The sequence below is a fragment of the Macrotis lagotis genome, chromosome 3 (assembly GCF_037893015.1).
Source record: "Macrotis lagotis isolate mMagLag1 chromosome 3, bilby.v1.9.chrom.fasta, whole genome shotgun sequence".
Classification (NCBI taxonomy): domain Eukaryota; kingdom Metazoa; phylum Chordata; class Mammalia; order Peramelemorphia; family Peramelidae; genus Macrotis; species Macrotis lagotis.
The window spans coordinates 211245074-211262109 of record NC_133660.1 but is presented as its reverse complement, the minus strand read 5'-3'; the positions used below and the strand labels follow the sequence as shown (position 1 = coordinate 211262109).

At 35.2% G+C, this 17036-nt stretch overlaps 1 protein-coding gene, 1 long non-coding RNA gene and 2 pseudogenes across 7 annotated transcripts in view; 1 reads left to right on the top strand and 3 right to left on the bottom strand.

Moving 5' to 3' along the window:
- Nucleotides 1-17036, bottom strand: part of SLC2A9 (solute carrier family 2 member 9) — a 283196-nt gene that overhangs the window by 153744 nt on the left and 112416 nt on the right. The window lies entirely within an intron of this gene.
- The window catches only part of LOC141518089 (uncharacterized), a 253311-nt gene that overhangs the window by 197138 nt on the left and 39137 nt on the right, over nt 1-17036 (top strand). The window lies entirely within an intron of this gene.
- LOC141518087 (rho GTPase-activating protein 29-like) lies at nt 7837-8911 on the bottom strand (annotated as a pseudogene).
- On the bottom strand, nt 12431-16018 carry LOC141517158 (rho GTPase-activating protein 29 pseudogene; annotated as a pseudogene).

Below are 17036 nucleotides of genomic sequence, written 5' to 3'. Positions count from 1 at the left end.
CCCACTGTATGAGCTTCAAATTCCTCATCTGTAAAATGGGAATACTGCTTCCATTCTCTGTCCTGAAAGGTTATTGTGAGGGAAATGCTTTTGAGTGTTTTGAACTGGGAATTACATTGATGCCATTAAAATGCTGAATAACCATAAATCTACAGTACTTTTTGAAGTTTTCTGCATAATACAAATGTAAATCCAAATGACATGAACTTCAAAATTGCCCTTTCAAAACCAGATATTCTATCAAATGAGCCCTGATTTATCTTTTCAAGAAAAGAATCCTCTCTTCAGGAATTTTTTTTCTAAAAATCCCTAGTTTCTGATGTAATAATCTTGACTAGACAATCTCACATCTTCAGTATTCTATATAGTATTTCCTGCCATCAGAGGGATTCAAACTCTATTTATAGTAGTGACGGCAGCAGCAGCATGAGTCTTGGTCATCCAAGAGAAGGCTAATGGTAAGAGATCTTGTTGGAAGAACTCTACAGTGACTAACACACATATGTGGAAGAGAAAGAAGGAAAAATTTAAAATTAAACCCATCAGTTGTCACAGACCTGGCACATGGGAGGCACTTAATAAATGTTTATTGATTTATTGACTGAAAGTCACATGAGTAGTAGGTATCAGAAGTGGGATTTGAACACACGTTCTTTGATTCCAGAGTAAAACTCAGGCTGTCTCATTTGATCCTCATTAATTCTTTTGAGATAGTTTGTTCATGAACATTAATGATAGTATCTAAGGCAAAAAAGGGTTAAGCAACTTTCCCAGTGACTTAAACTAGTAAATGTCTGAGGTTGGATTTGAACTCTTCTTCCTGAATCCAAAGCTTTTACACACTCCCCATCATAGCTTCTGTTTGTCATCATCCAAATACCTTTTGTCATCAATAGCATTCAGATTAAATAACATTTATTAATACCTATGACATGTAAGGCATAGTTCCAGGTATACAAAGATAAAGAATGAAATAACCTTTGCCTTTAGGGAATATTATAGTCTTGGGAGTGAAGGAGATATGTCTACATATGTAATACCTATGATATTCTCAAATGAGAAATCTGAGAAATAACTACTCAAAAAGAGTCTATGTGTCAACACACACATTCAAAATTATTGCTTGCAATTCTATATCAATATGTTTGCCTTTTGACATACTAATTCAAAGGGCTAAAATTTGTTTTAATCAAATAGCATAGCAAATAAAAGGAAAAAAAGATTTCACACACACACATTCAAATGACATACATACTTATTTAGTTTAGCAAACCTACAGGGAGCGTACATACATGAGTAGGAAACACATTTGGTAGTCCTTTGTATTTATCTTGTGTTAGAGATTGTATTCTGTCTTGTGTAATTGGAATAACCACCCTTGATTAGTTTGTATGCTAATTTGTGTATGATCTCAAATGACTGTCAATAGATATTCTGTTATATTCCATATAATTTACATCAACCAAAAATTCTTTGTTGAAGTCTAGAGAACAATAAGAATTTTGCTAACATTAATCTGGATTGTAACATTAAAAATATTAAGCTACTTCATTGCTAATAGATGTGTATAAAAAAGTCAAGAATGTGAATCCTACTAACATTACTGTTACTGTATTAGCTTCTTTTGCATATCAATTGGAGAGAATATGGTGGAGAGAAACCTCTTTGCCAAGCCTCTTAACACAGCCCCTTGGTTATTAGGGGTTTGGGAAGGAGAAGAAAGACTAAAATACATTTAGAAGATGTAAACAATTGAGGTGTTAAGAGGAGTTCAAAGTAATTTCCTAAAGTCAGATAAGTCATTGGTTAGAGTTCAAATATCTGTGACCAATGACCTTAAATAGGCATTAGAAAAAGGCACTCTAAAAATAAATTAGCATTCTTAACCTAGGGCATCCTTCTGGCTTTTGTTCATAGCCTAAATGGATATGGTGCCCACAGAACTCTATTATAAAAAAGAACTTCAAACTGCTTTTGTGAGAAGAAAGGCTATATAGTCATTATACTTCAATGGATGGTGAAAAATCAGCAGCAAATAAATAGAAAATTTAGAGAAATATAGCAAGGGGGCAACTAGTGGCAGATAGGTGGTGCAGTGGATAGAGTACTTGTCTTAGAGTCAAGAGGACCTGTGTTTAAATGCAGCCTCAGACATAGAATACTTATTAGCTGTGTGACCTTGGATAAGTCACTTAACCCCATTTCCCCACAAAAAACCCTAAAGAAATAAATGAGAATGCTTATATGAAGTGACACAAATGAAATATATATTTATACATGCATGTGTGTATACACACACACACACACACACACACACACAATGACCAAAGCATTATAAAGTCAAAATAAAGAGGCAAAAAAAAATGAAAAACCTGTTAGAAGTCAATGGTAAACCATGCATGGAAAAAAGATACATCACTCCTTTCTATTAACAACTGGGGGGGGGGGCAGCTAGGTGGCGTTGAGGGCAGCTAGGTGGCACAGTGAATAGAGCCTTGGAATCAGGAGTACCTGGGATCAAATCTGACCTCAGACACTTAATAATCACCTAGCCGCGTGGCCTTTGGCAAGCCACTTAACCCCATTCATTGCCTTGAAAAATCTAAAAAAAAACAAAAAAAAAAAACCAACTAGGGATTTTATCAGTTTAGTTGTTTGGAGGTATGTTGGAAATTGCCTATTACATCAAAATAAAGTATATACAAAACTTTTATTTAAACATTGAGTCCATTGAGAATCTTAAAATCATATTATGATTTTTTTCTCTTCTTTTTTTAATCTTTAAAAATACATGTTATAGGGGTGGCTAGGTGACGCAGTAGATAGAGCACTGGCCCCGGAGTCAGGAGTACCTGAGTTCAAATCCAGCCTCAGACACTTTCTAATTGCCTAGCTGTGTGGCCTTGGGCAAGTCACTTAACCCCATTGCCTTGCAAAAAAAAATACTTGTTATATAGGATGGCTCTCTAGGAGGGGGAGGAGCAGGCATATGGACATAACTATGATGATGTAAAAACAATACATAATAAAACGTTTTAAAAATAATTTTTAAAATATACATATTTAAAGCATTATTTGAATATCTGCTATTATTTAAATTTACTAAATCGATTTTAAATTCATTGAGGGCAAAGGTTATATCTTATACTTTCTCAGAAACAAAGCAACACCTTAGTTTCCACATGGTGGGATTTCAATAAGTATTTACTAAAGCTAGATTATTAAGTGGAAGAGCATATCAGTGAATGTCCCAGAATTTCAGTTTACAAATAATACTGCACTACAAATGGTGCTGGAATAGATAATCAAAGATCAAGGTTCTTTATCCTTTTAGCTCCCTTTCAATCTTAAATTTGGTACAATTCTGACTCTCATATCAAATCTTGTGTTAACTTGTCCTAAGACAAATCATTTAAGCTATATTCCAATTTTTTTAAAAATTGAGCAATGACAAAACTAATCCTATCTACTTTTGAGAATCAAATCAAATAAGATCGTAAATATAAAATTTAAAATGATAGTAACAATAGTCTTATATTTGCATATCAGCTTTCATCTAAAACAGAGCTAAGTATGGCAAAATACAAAGATAGTAAGACTACGAATTTAGAAATCTAATTTCTTTTTTCTGGCTTTCTATTTTACTATAATTCTTTAGTCAAATCATTTAACCTCTTTAGTTATTTATAAAATGAAGGTGTTTAGAGAATATTATGTTTCATATGTATACTTATATAAGTATATATATATATATACTTTTATATATATACTTCATATATGTGTGTGTGTGTGTGTGTGTGTACTTATATATAAAATCTACTGACTTTTTTCCAGTTTTACCAATCTTTGAAGATTTCTTCCAAATTGTGAAGGTTTGATATTCAATGGTCAGTTTGTCTAAAGTCCTTTTCATTTCTAGCTTATGTTCAAAGTTTCTCTCCACCTTTGTAGCTTTATGAAAGAGATCTATACTTTTTCTTATTTTAGTTGAAATCCAAGATAGTCAAGCAACTAGTCAGCAGTTTTCCTGAAAATTCATGCTAAATAGTACTTTGGAAACAAATGGCTTGATTGCCTAATACAAAGTAATGAAGCAAATTTTATATTCCCATGGAGGAAATTCAGACCACAGTATACAGTAGGGGTATCAATGCTTGTTTTCTTTCAAGCTCTTGCTGAATATAAGATCTATCCTAGTTTTAACAGTACAATTTGTTATCCATAGATTAGATTCTGACTCCCATGACATCCATGTAAATGTACACTACTAAGGAAGCAGAAGGGTATGAGGATATTCATCCATGGCAAAACCATCTTTCATGGATACAGCATCATTACCATATCATGAGACTTATTCTGAGTTTAAAAAGTTGAAAAGGGGTATTCAAATTTTTTTCTTTTTATATGCAGAATTACAGAATTACAGAAATACTGTTCCACAATTCAGTCAATGCTGAAAAAACCTGTGATATATAAATATACTGGAAAATTATTGTATTTTGTTTTGTTTGCCAATCTGATGGATGTAAAATTAAACCTCAGAATTGTTTCAATACTCTCTCATATGATTAATGATTTTGAGTATTTGTTCATATGCTTGAATTTCTTCAGTGAATAGCATAGTTTATATATATATATGTAAGATGTATCATATATATATATTCATTTACCCTTTTAACCTTGAATATATCAGATCTTTATCAGATATATTTGCTATTTCTAAACTACTTCTCTTTCCAATAGTAGGTAAATTTTTACCTGGAATTCAAATGAAGTTTTACCTAGAAACCAAAACTACTTCACTTCTTCTGATCTATTAAACATTGGCTACAGGATTCTTCTCCTCTAGAAGAGGAAAACCTGTTCTGTGATATTGCTCATTTGCATAGTGACTATCAGAGGAAGACTTGAAAAAAGCATGAGAATGAAATGGACATTTTCCATTTGAAAAGAGAGGGATAGGAATGGTGGGGGGTGACTAACTACTTTATGTATCCAGCTGAAAAGAAATCATTACATAAATCAAACTTTCCACAAGGATAGAGAGAGAGACATATATCCTAAAGACAACAAGTATTTCATGTGATCACCAAATAAAGAGAATCAATATTGGCTTTAGGGTTTCTGAATCCATGCATTTAACAGTCTTTTATCAAGTATCTACTATTGGAAGAGTACAGGATTGGGTAGTGGAGGAGAAACATAGTTTAGATAACAACTCAAGGTCCTATAGACAGAGTTACAAGACTTAAGCACCAATGATTGACCAATAAGCAATATTACTTTGTGGTCTAATGAATTTATCAAGAAATGATTTTGTAAGCAGTTACTGCACATCTTTTCACCTCTATTTTCCTAGTGGTGATGATGATGATGATGATGATGATGATATACACATTACTAAATCTTCAGCCAATTATAAGAAAAATTTGACTGTTAAAGTAACCAATAAATATGAGCTGTTAATCGTTTTCAGAAAGCCCTCAATTAGAAATTAGAAAATAACTTGTTTATGCTTAGGTCAGGAAAAGACATTCCTCAGCTTTTCTCCTTTTTTTTAAAAAAAAAAGTTGTCTCTTACTTTCCTCCACAGGTTGCTGTGATCAAACTCTCCTATTCACAGTTCTCCAAATGCAACTGCTATTTCCAGCCTCCACTCTTTTATTCATACTAATATTGATACCTAGAATGACTGCCAGTGGTTTGGATCCTGTCCTTCATTCTCAAAGAGGAACAAAAGGACTTCACTATGTTAAAGCTACAGTGTGTCTGATTGTGGTTGATCAAACTAATACAAGCTTGGAATGCTCTACCAAAGTCAGGCACTAATAGTTTATGTGAATACCTGGGATGACATCTTAAACTTGTTTTTTTCACATTCAGTTCAATTCTGCTCTGCTCACATAGCATAGCACCTTCTCTGATGAGGACATACCATGCTGGGAGTTTCTATGGCAGTGTCTCCCACATCAAATAACCAATGCCAAAACAATCTTTTTAGGACAATGTCCTTGTATTGCTTCTTCTGACCTCCATGTGAGGGCTTATCTTTGAGTTCTCCATAATATAGTCTTTTAAGCCTAGGCTTATCTCATATTCAATTCAATTCAATACTTCAATCTGTTTTGCTTATCTCACATGTGACCAGACCATCATAGTGGTGTACTCTCTTTAGTAGTTTCAATGCTTGACTGTTTAGCTTGAGAAAGGACTTCAGTGTCCAGTAATTTTTTTCAGGTGATCTTCAGAATCTTCTTAAGTCAATTCAAAATGGAAGTGATTCAGTTTGCTGTTACTGCCCTTTCTCTCAATCAAAATCAAAAAGTAAGATTTGACAGTTCTATTTGAACTATGCTTCACTTTGCCCTGAATCTTGAATCTTGGTCTCAGACATCTTGGTTTCACATCCAATAGGTGAAATTCCTCAGGGCTAGACTAGCTTTGAGTTGCTTTACCTGCTGTCCAGATGAATCTGAATTCACAACAAAATTTACCATATTTTCTTTATTGACATTAACAGATGCTGCTGTGTACATTTAAGAAAAACTTTAATCATTTCCTTTTACCTTACTGTTGAAAGATGGTTTAAAATAAAATGTCCCTGGTGGGATCTAAAAAGTTTTCCTTTATCAAAGCAATCCATAGTCATATGAAAAATTGCTCTAAATCATTAATTATTAGAGAAATACAAATTAAAGCTTCTCTGAGGCACCACCTCACACCTCTCAGACTGGCCAATATGACCAGAAAGGATAATGATCATCGTTGGAATGGTTGTGGGAAATCTGGGACACTATTATACTATTGGTGGAGCTGTGAACTCATCTAACCTTTCTGGAGAGAAATTTGGAACTACACCCAAAGGGCAACAAAAATGAGCATACCCTTTGACCCAGCAATACCACTACTGAGTCTATACCCTGAAGAGATGATGAAAAAGGGTAAAAACATCACTTGTACAAAAATATTTATAGCAGTCCTGTTTGTGGTGGCAAAGATTTGGAAATCAAGTAAATGTCCTTCAATTGGGGAATGACTTAGCAAACTGTGGTATATGTATGTCATGGAACACTACTGTTCTATTAGAAATCAGGAGGGACTGGAATTTAGGGAAGCCTGGAGGGATTTGCATGAACTGATGCTGAGTGAGATGAGCAGAACCAGAAAAACACTGTATACTCTAACAGCAACATGGGGGTAATGTTCAACCTTGAAGGACTCGCTCATTCCATCAGTGCAACAATCAGGGACAATTTGGGGCTGTTTGCAAAGGAGAGTGCCATCTGTATCCAGATAAAGAGCCGTGGAGTTTAAACAAAGTTCAAGGACTATTCCCTTTAATTTAGGGAAAAAAACAGATAGCTTATTGTCGGATCTTGTTATCTCTTAGACTTTTTGTCTCTTCCTTAAGGATATGATTTCTCTCTCATCACGCTCAGTTTGGATCATTGTACAACATGGAAACAAATTAAAGACTGACAGATTGCTTTCCATGGGGGTGGGGGGGTGGGGGAGGGAAGTAAGATTGGGGGAAAATTGTAAAATTCAAATAATATCTTTAATAAAAAAAGATTAACTCACCTTTATATGAATATATGCATTTGAACATGGTGGAGGCTCGAGGTTTTGAGTAAAAGATGTTCCACAAAGATTTAGCTATGATTAAAATATATGAATAGAAAAAAAAATTTTCCTTGCCCTGAAAGCAGCAAGAGAATTAGAATCTGAGGAGTATCCTTCTGCTGTTATTCTGTTTGTTCTGTCTGCTACTGTCTCCTTACTGAGCTGGCAGGCACAAAATGAAAAAAAATGGAGCTTAGATAAAACACAGGTATTTCAACTCACCTGGGCTCTGTTTTCCTGGAGTGCAATGGGCTTAATCATTGAATTCCTTATACTTAATATCACATTATCTGAATTGCTTGTCCCAAGTTTTGGGGTCATAATAAGAATGTTTAGAGCATGAGTTAGGGAATGTTTTAGTTTCAGATGTTTCTTCAAAAGATGAACTCCTGTCAAATTTGTCTGAATTTAAAGTTCCCATATTTTTGGAATTGTTCCATTTAAAAAGTTTGGAGGAAGGAATCGATCTACAGGCAGACTCACAGGTCTAACTGATGTCTTTATCCTCAACAGTCTCAAATTTATTTGACTATATTTTGCATTTGTGCAGCTATTAGCTTTAAAATTATCTTTGTTCTTGAAAAGGGTAGATCTCAGTCTTAACAAAAACCAAAAACATCACATTTTTGACCACAGATGCATCAGCTTCTTACTGCATTTTTGTTGTTATGTAATCCTTCAAATGTTGTGGCTATTTCTGAAATTGTATGTTCATGATGAGATAGTGATGTGTTTTCTTTTGAAGCATTGATTGAGGTTTCTAAGCTCACAGGTGGTATTTTCAACAGGCAGAGAATCTGAGAGTGATTGATTGTAGGGCCATATCAAAAGATCTTCCACAATTCACGCCTGATAAGGTTATTCCACAAAAGGATGAGGGGGATACCTTAGCATCCATCTGCTGAGGCCTGATCAGAGTTGATTCAAATACTATTCCCAGATTCCTGTCTGGCATTTTGTTTTCTTTGGTTTGCTCCACAACTCTATACAGATTTCTTACATTGTATTCAATAAGTATTATAGTTTGATTCTGGAAATTTTTTAAAGAAAATCTTTGATCTTCCTCAGGAGTTTTAGTTCAGCCCCCACAGCTTGCCAGTTGTGAGTCTTCATTTACATTCTGGCTTTATTTGGCAAGGCCAATAAGCTCATCATAAAAATGAAACAAACATAAGGGTTCTGGTAACTTTTGAAGATATAATTTAAAAAAATTGCTGATACCATGATTGGAAAATTCTGACAGTTCTATTAAATTTTTCCCATTTTCAAAAGATTTGCAGGTTAACATTTAGCATTTTATTTTCCCAAATTACATGTAAAAACAATTAAATACTCATTTTTAAAATTGAGTTTCAAATTCTTTTGCTCCCTCCCCACCCCATCCTTATTGAGAAAGCACACTATTTGATAGATTATACATATGTAGTAATGCAAAACAGATTGTCCACATTATATAATAAAACATAAACCAAAATAACACAAGATAATAAAGTTTTTTAAAAGTATGTTTTGATCTGTTTTCAGACTTGATTAGTATTTTTCATCAAAATCCTTTAGAGTTGGGGCAGCTAGATGGAGCAGTGGATAGAGCACTGGCCCTGGAGTCAGGAGTACCTGAGTTCAAATCTGGCCTCAGACACTTAATAATTACCTAGCTGTGTGGCCTTGGGCAAGCCACTTAACCCCATTTGCCTTGCAAAAAATCCTAAAAAAAATTCTTCAGAGTTATCTTTGATCATTGCATTGCTGAAATTCTAAGTCATACACAGTTGATCATCTTACAATATGGCTGTTAGTGAGTTCAATGTTCTGCCAGTTCTACTTATTTCAATTTGCATCAGTTCACGTAAGTCCAGACTTTTCTATGAGCATCTGGTTCATTATTTCTTAGAGCACAACAGTATTCCATTACTACAATATATCACAACTTGTTCTGTCATGCCCCATTTGATGGGTAGCCCCTCAATTTCCATTTCTTTGCCACCAGAAAAGAACTGCTAAAAATATTTTTTTGTATACCTAGGTCCTTTTCCTTTTTTGTTTTTTTTTAATTCTTTTGTGATTCATACCTAGTTATTGCTTTTGTAAATCAAAGGGTATGCATGGTTTTATAGGGTTTGGGCATATTTCCAAATTGCTCTACATAATTGTTGAATTAGTTCATAACTCTACCAACAATGCATTAATATCTTAATTTTACCATATCCCCTCCAACATTTGTCATTTTCCTTTTTTTTTGTCTTTTTAGCCAATCTAATGGGTATGAGTTAATGCCTCAAAATTGTTTTAATTTGCATTTCTTCTAACAATAATGATTTAGAGCATTTTTTTCACAAGGCTATAGGCAGCTTTGATTACTTTATCTGAAAATTGACTTCATATTTTTGATCATTTATCAATTGGGGAATGGCTCATATTTCTACAAATTACTCTATATTTGAGAGATGAGGTCTTTGTCAGAGAATCTTAATTTAAAAATTTTTTTTCATAGTTTTAATTGCTAACAGTATTTAAATCCATTCTATTCCCTACCCCAATTATTCTATTTTCTCCTGCCTGTCATCCTATTCCTCCTCAAAAGTGTTTTTACTTTTCACTAATGCCTCTCCCAATCTGCTCTCCTTTCTATGAGCACTCTTCTCCTTCTCTGATCCCCTTCCCCTCTTACTTTCTTGTAGGATAAGATAGATTTCTATATCCAATTGAGTGTGTATGTTATTCTCTTTCTGAGTCAATTCCAGTGAGAGTAAGGTTCATTATGTTCCTTGCTACCTCCTCTTTTATGTGAGATAATTTACCCCATTTCCCTTTCTCCCAAAGCATTCTTTGTTCTCCCCCTTACTATTTTAAGATAATTATCCTATCATATTTAACTCACACTTATGCTTTCTGTCTATAATATACTTTTCTAATAATGTAAAAGTTCTTGGGAGTTAAAACTATTATCTTCCCATGAAGAAATATAAACAATTTAAGCTTATTAAAGTCACTTATGATTTCCCTTTCTTGCTTATCTTTTTATGTTTCTCTTGAGTCATGTATCTGAAAGTCTAATTTTCTATTCAGCACTGTTCTTTTCAGCAAGAATACTAGAAAATCTCTATTTCATTGAATATCCATTTTCCCCTTGAAGGATTTCACTCAGTTTTTCTGGGTAGGTGATTCTTGGTTGTAATCCTAGCTCCTCTGTCCTCTGAAATACTATATTCCAAGTCCTCCAATTCTTTTAATATAGAAGCTGCTAAATTTTGTGTTAGCTTGACTGTGGTTCTATGATACTTAAATAATTTTTTTCTAGATGCTTGCAATGATTTTCTTTGACCTGAGGTATCTGGAATTTAGCTATAATATTCCTAGAAGTTTTCATTTGGGATCTCTTTCAGGAGGTGATCTGTGGATTTTTTTTCTATTTCCATATTACCCTCTGATTCTAGAATATCAGAGAAAATTTCCCTTGGTAATTTCTTGAAAGATATCTAGGCTCTTTTTTTTAATTATGACTTTCTGCTAGTCCAGTAATTTTAAGTTATGTTTCCTAGATCTATTTTCCAGGTCAGTTATTCTCCCAGTAAAATATTTCATGTTGTCTTCCATTTTTCATTCTTTTGATTTTGTTGTGTTTCTAGATACTTTATAGTTGTTAGCTTCTACTTACTTGCTCAATTTTAATTTTTAAGGAATAATTTTCTTCAGTGAGCTTTTGAATCTCCTTTCCATTTGATCAATTCTACTTTTTTAAATAGTTGTTTTCTTCAGACAGTATTCATACAACTTTTTCCATTTTACCAATTCTGCTATTCAAGGCATTCTTCCTCATTGGATTTTTGTACTTCCTTTACCTTTGGCACCTAGTCTGTTTTTAAGGTATTTTCTTAAGTATTTTTGTGTCTTCTTTACCAAGCTGTTGACATATTTTTCATGATTTCCTTGCATCTCCCTCATTTTTTCCCCAATTTTTTCCTCTTATTTTCCTTACTTGATTTTTTAAAATTTGTTCTGATTTCTTCCAGGGTCTTAGACCAATGCAGATTTTTCTTGGAGGCTTTAGATGTAGAAGTTTTGACTTTTTTTGTCTTCCTCTGAGTGTGTGTTTTGATTTTCTGCTTTTTTCACCATAGTAAATTTATATAGTCAGAATTTTTTCTGTTTGCTCATTTTTAGTCTATTTCTTGACTTTTAACTCTTTGCTAAAAAGTGGGGCTCTGCTCCCAGGGTGGAGACCACATTTTTCCAAGCTTTAAGGGTTTTCACTTTTTCCAAGGTGCTATGACCTAAGGAGAGGTGCATTATACTACTCTCCAGGTCTAAGCTATGGTCTGTGAGCCACCACAACACTCTTTTCTGCCCTGGAACTGTGACAAGGCCCACTCTACTGGGACTGCAAGCTCTTGTGTGTTAGTAGTGGTCCTCCTTGCCCAAGATCATGACCTGGGCAAAGCAACAGAATCTTGCCTCTGTGCTAGCAAAGAAACTCCCCATAAATCTCCTGACCCCCTTCCTCTCTGTGGGTTGAGAGCTTCAGAAGCAGCTGCTGCCTCTATTGATTCAGTGGTTCACCAAGTCTGCTCCTGGTTTGCTGGGGAGTAGTCTGTGCTGACTGAGTCTGCACTGATTTCTATTCTGCTTTCACCCAAGGGCATCAGACCTTTCCTGCCAACCTTCTAAGATGTCTTGGGCTGAAAAACTATTTCACACCATCCTTTTGTGGTTCTGCCACTCAAATATCTGTTTTAGGGCATTATTTAAGGGTGTTAAGAGAAGTTGGGGGGGAGCTCAGCAAGTCCCTGTCCTTTATCCACCACTGGCTTCATCCCTTGCAGAGTTTTTTGACTCTGTTTTTAGCTCCATTCACATGGTAGATACCCTCCACATCCAAGTCTCATCTTTCAATGTCTGAGGTACATTTCCTAATGTTGAAGGGGGATGCCATCAGGGACATTTTTATCTGCCTGAGTAAATTCCACACAAAATAAATGTAACTTTACATGAAGTTTCTTATTTCCACAGTGAATGGTTAATATTTCCAAAACATGTTTTGTGACACATAAGGTCACACTCCACACATTCTGCTCCTTGGAATATGACTATGGTGTGTCCTATTCCCTGCATTTGGATGGAATCTTCAGCTCCTGAAGCTTATCAGCTTTTGAGCTAAGGTCATTTCTTAATGGACCAGAGGACTGACCATTTCGGTCACAGGCCCATTTAATCCAGCTTCAGCAAATGAAGGTGATTTTTCTTTCATCTAGGTCATCAGCAGAAGACAGTCCCCATTGATAGTGTCTGAATGCCAATGTTTAATATCCCCTGGACTGACAGAAGGAGAATCTATGGACCTTGACTCCCTGCTTCCTCCATTTTCTGAATCACTGCACCTTCCACTACCTTGAATATCAAACTGACTGGCATCTGAAAGGGGGTGACCCTCTGACAGCTGGGCTAGCTATGTTGTTACAGGACCTCTCATAATCAGGTTTTTATTCAGAATGGTAAATTGGACTGCCAATGTGCTCTCAAAAACAAAATGGACAATCTCCAGAGTTCTGGAAGACATTTCCAAGTGACTCATGTTGATTATTCATTGATCCCGTACTTAAAAGTCCACCAGTTTTGGAATTTTCAAAAGAACTATATTTAATGTAAGTACCATATAATGTCACTCTTGCAGAAAACACTAGTAATTAATGGGAAGAGAGACAACCTGCACAAATTGCAACTGAAGAGGTTAACCATTATAGCTTCAAGAGTTATATCAAAGTGAAAAATAAACTCACAAAGTTGTGTTAAAATTTCACCTGGAGGCTGGGGCGGGGGGGGGGGGGGGGACAGGATGGTGGGGATTCTGGGCTGATAGTAGAATAGCCTAGAAATCTCCAGATTTCCTCAACAAATAGATAGGAAATCACCATAAACTGAATATTTGGCAGCAAAAATAAAGGGGGAAAGCAGTTGTCCTCCTAAGATAACTTGAGAGGACCTAACACCCTGTCTAGGAAAAGACAGGGCCTTCAGTGATTGAGTTTGCCTTGAGTAATATGTAGAGGCTGCCAAGCCAAATCTAGTGGAAAAACAATAGAAGGAAGCTCTGAGAGTAGCTCCACTGGGAAGCAGACTAGGCCTAAAGAAATTTCACCTCACAAACTTTCACCTCCTAGCCTCAGAAACTTTCACCTCACAAACTGTCATCTAAGGAACAGAAGGAAAGACTGGAAGTCTTCTCCTCCCCCCCCCCAACTCTGTTTCCAGAGGCTAGTGCTAACTGGAAGTGATTTGGAACTGTGTTTATGAGTGGGGAGGAGCAAGAACATATCCAGTGAGGAAGCAAGAATGTTTTTAGGATAATGTGGTTAGAGGCCCCAACTGTGACTTAGGGGAGGAGAGGAGTTCTTGAGGTTGAACCCTGGATGATAATTCAGAAAATAACATTGTTACTTGGATCTGGACCTAGGGCAGCATTACCCAATAAACAATTATATTGATTATAACAAAAATAAAATAAAATAAAACAAAAATGAATAAGCAAAGAAAAAAAGAACCTAACCATCAATGATCTGGGTCCATATACAGAGTGAAGATAATGAGTTTCTATTCCAAAGAGTAACATCAAATGGTCACAAGCCCCAAAAGAGTTCTTAGAACTCAAAAAGGAATCAAAAAATAAAATAAGAGAAAGACTGAGGGAAAAGTAAGGGAAAATATATGCAATTCAAGAAAATTATGAAAAGGAAGTTAACAAATTGGAAAAAGAGATCCAAAGTCTTAAGGAGAAAATAACTCCTTAAAACTAGAATTGGGCAGGAGGAATTGAAGGATGATAAAATTAGAAAAAATAGAAGAGAATCAGAAATTTCTCATTAGAAAAACTAATCTGCAGAAAAGACTGAAAGATAATATAAGACTATCTGTCTATCTGAAAGTTGTGATCAAAAAAAGAATCTTAATACAATATCAAAAAAATTAAGGAAAATTGTTTTGAAGTGCTACAACAAAAGGGTGAAGCAGAAATAGAAAAATAAATATATCATTTACCACCTGAAAGAGACCCCAGAAAAAAAAAACTTACAGGATTGCCAGAGCCAAGTTTCAAACCTCCCAGGATAAGGGGGGGGGAATATTTCAAGAAATAAGAAAAAACAAATACTATGAAAATACAGTATTTTACAAGACATACAAAAGACTATAAGTCTTAGAATAACATATTTCAAAGAACAAAAGAAGTGGGGTTATGTCCAAGAATGACATATACCAACTTGAATGTAATCTTCAGTGGGGGAAAAAAAGATATTTGACAAGTTGAAGATTTTCAAGTGTAACAAAAAGACCAAAACTCAATGGGAAATTTGATATAAAAAAAGATCCAAAAGAAATGTAAGGAAAATATTAAAGATTAATTATAAGGTACTCATTAAGATCAGACTGTTTACTTATAATATATATATGAAAATGTTATAAGTATTCTTAAAACTGTCAGAGAAATTATTTCTTTCTCATTAATAGCCAATTATTAAAAATGGGGAGACTCAAATATTTTCTGTTCTTACCTGATGGAAGACAGAATTTAAATCTCCTCATTCTGAATTTTGCTACTCCACCCAACTAACCTTGGGTGGGGATATAGATTCTTTGTCTAGATTGCCCAAGGCTGGGGTGATCTGGGCAAAGGGATAGTCTCTCTGTTCAGGAATGACATGATGTCATGCTTAGCCCCTCAGTGGAGAGAGCTCATTTCTCTTTGTAAAAAGTCCAACTCCAGATCAATAATGGAGTTGTTGCAAGAATTTGAGTTGTTCTTGGTGCAGTGCCCATTTCCCTGTTTTCAGAATGAGGAAGAGTGAAAAGATTACATAGAGAACCTGGTGAATGATGAACCATGCTTGTTACTTCCACTATTCTGCTATCTCATCCCTACTGTTGCAGTGTTCTGAAGTCCTTTCAGTTAATGGAACTGAAACCCAGGGGTGCATCCTCACCCCCACAAGAGGTGCAATAGGTGAATATTGAAGTTTTCAGGGTAGTGGCAGAGTCCTGTAGCCCATAGCCCACAGAGGAGAGTCTACTCTTCCTGGCCCTGCACCACCACAGCTATACTGATGCTTCTCAAATGTACCTTTCCTGCCCCAGTTTCTGCTGCCCTCAATTCTCATATCTTCATATACCTTTCAGATATCTCCAATTGAATGCCCATCTTCCTATAATTAGAAGGTAACAACCATTCTTCCAATCATTCAGGCTTCCTCACTTAACTCTCACCCCCGCCAACCAAATCTAAGCTGTTGAAAACTCCTACTGATTTCACCTGAAAGTCCATCTTTTTCTCTAAAAAGATTTTGCTCAGCTTTGTTGTGTAGATGATTTTTGGTTGTAATTCAGGCTCATTTATCTTCTTGAATATCATATCCCAGGTCCTTCAGTCCTATAAGATTGAAGCTCCTAATTTTCATATGATTTTGACAGTGGCCCCTTGGTAGTTGAATTGTTTCTTTCTGGATGCCTGTAGTATTTTCTCCTTGAGCTGATAATTCTGGAATTTGGCTGCAACACACCTCAGAGTTTTGGGGGGATCTCAGGAGGTGGTCAGTGGATTTTTTTCTAGGACAATTTTACCCTCTTGTTCTAGGATATGATGGCAGTTTTCCTTGATAATTTCCTAAAAGATATTGTCCAGGTTCTTCTTTTGATCTTAGTTTTCAGATAGTTGAATAATTATTAAATTATCTCTCCTGGATCTCTTTTCCAGGTCAGTTGTTTTTCCTATGAGGTACTTAACATTTTCTTCTTTTTTTAAGTCTTTTATTTTGTTTGATGGATTCTTAATGATTTATAGAGTCATTAGTTTCCATTTGTCCAATTCCAAATTTTAAGAATCTATTTTCTTCAGTTAGCTTTTATATCTCCTATTCCATTTGGTCAATTCTACTTTCTTCATTCAATTTTTGTGCTTCCTTTTCTATACTGTTGACTCTTTTTTTCTAATTCTTGGGCAAAATTCATTTATTTTCCCAATTTTTCTTTTGCATCTCTCATTTGATTTTTAAACTCCTTTTTGAACTCTTTCTAGAGGAATCTGGATTTGAAACCAATTCATAGTCCCCTTTGAGACTTCACATACAGGCATTTTGTCAATGCTTTCCTCTTCTGGAATGTTATTTTGATTTTCCCTGTCACCATAATAACGTTCTATGGTTAGGACTCATTTTGGTTTCTTTCTCAGTTTTTGAAGTTGGACTCTGCTCCTAGGGGCACAGTTGTAGAGAACTGGAGAAGAGTATGAATCTACAATCCAGGCTATACCTTAACCAGTACCTGCTTTTGTGGGAAGCATGTGCAAAGATTTCTCCATTACAATTCTCCATGAACCCTGAAGATTTATGCAATGCTAGATAAGAACTCTGAGAATGGAGGGAATATCCAAC